Raw genomic sequence first — 1,765 nt, 5'->3', positions numbered from 1 at the left:
GGATTCTCCCAATGAATCTCAGTCTGGCATCTGCTTTACCGACGGTCAACTTTACATCATCATTCCATTTTAAATCACTCGCGTACTCCCAGATAATTTATGGAATTAAATGCTTCCAGTTGCTGACCTGCTATATTGTAGCTAAATGATATGGGATCTTTCTTTCTATGTATTTGCAGCACATTACACTTGTCTAGATTGAGATTCAATTGCCATTCCTTGCACCATGCGTCAATTCGCTGCAGATCCTCCTGCATTTCAGTACAATTTTCCATTGTTACAACCTCTCGATATACCACAGAATCATCCGCAAAAAGCCTCAGTGAACTTCCGATGTCATCCACAAGGTCATTTATGTATATTGTGAATAGCAACGGTCCTATGACACTCCCCTGCGGCACACCTGAAATCACTCTTACTTCGGAAGACTTGTCTCCATTGAGAATGACATGCTGCGTCCTGTTATCTAGGAACTCCTCAATCCAATCACACAATTGGTCTGATAGTCCATATGCTCTTACTTTGTTCATTAAAAGACTGTGGGGAACTGTATCGAACGCCTTGCGGAAGTCAAGAAACACGGCATCTACCTGGGAACCCGTGTCTATGGCCCTCTGAGTCTCGTGGACGAATAGCGCGAGCTGAGTTTCACATGATTGTCTTTTTCGAAACCCATGCTGATTCCTACAGAGTACATGTCTAGTTTCCAGAAAAGTCATTGTACTCGAACATAATGCGTGTTCCAAAATTCTACAACTGATCGACGTTAGAGATATAGGTCTATAGTTCGACGTCCCTTCTTGAAAACGGGGATGACCTGTGCCCTTTTCCAATCCTTTGGAACGCTAAGCTCTTCTAGAGACCTACGGTACACGGTTGCAAGAAGAGGGGCAAGTTCCTTCGTGTACTCTGTGTAAAATCGAACTGGTATCCCATCAGGTCCAGCGACCGTTCCTCTTTTGAGCGATTTTAATTGTTTCTCTATCCCTCTGTCGTCTATTTAGATATCTACCATTTTGTCATCTGTGCGACAATCTAGAGAAGGAACTACAGTGCAGTCTTCCTGTGTCAAATAGCATTTAGTATTTCGGCCTTTAGTCTGTCATCCTCTGTTTCAGTACCATTTTGGTCACAATTGGCTCAAGGAGAGGAAGTCATAAATTTTCAAAAAAAGAAAAAAAGGCTTTGAAAACAAGGGCCATATGATTTTCCAATGTGCTTATGGGGTCGTATTGATCCCAGTGGTACTAGGGAAGGTACAACAGCAGGTGATGCAAGAAACTCTAGAAATAGGCATAAAAATCAGCAAGAAATAATATTTTCATTTTTGCAGATCTTTTGTATAAAAGATGATCGACATAATATTGATCATTCTGTTTTCATAAATGTTACATTCAAAAAAACAAACAATATAATTTGGGGTCATATTGATCAAAATGGTTCAAATGGCTCTGAGCACTATGGGACTGAGGTCATCAGTCCCCTAGAACTTAGAACTACGTAAACCTAACTAACCTAAGGACATCACACACATCCATCCCCGAGGCAGGATTCGAACCTGCGACCGTAGCAGTCGCACGGTTCCGGAGTGAAGCGCCTAGAACCGCTCGGCCACCGCGGCCGGCTCATATTGATCCCAGTTTAAAAGAAAAAAAACATGAATAATTTTTAATATGTTCCAAATATAAAAGTGAATAAAACATCACTGGATACAAATTACTTGGAGGAAGAAAACCACATATTTTGAAAATAATTCTTTTGGAAG

This window comes from Schistocerca americana, chromosome 7, assembly GCF_021461395.2.
Source record: "Schistocerca americana isolate TAMUIC-IGC-003095 chromosome 7, iqSchAmer2.1, whole genome shotgun sequence".
Taxonomy (NCBI): Eukaryota; Metazoa; Arthropoda; class Insecta; order Orthoptera; family Acrididae; genus Schistocerca; species Schistocerca americana.
This window is presented reverse-complemented; position numbering follows the sequence as displayed.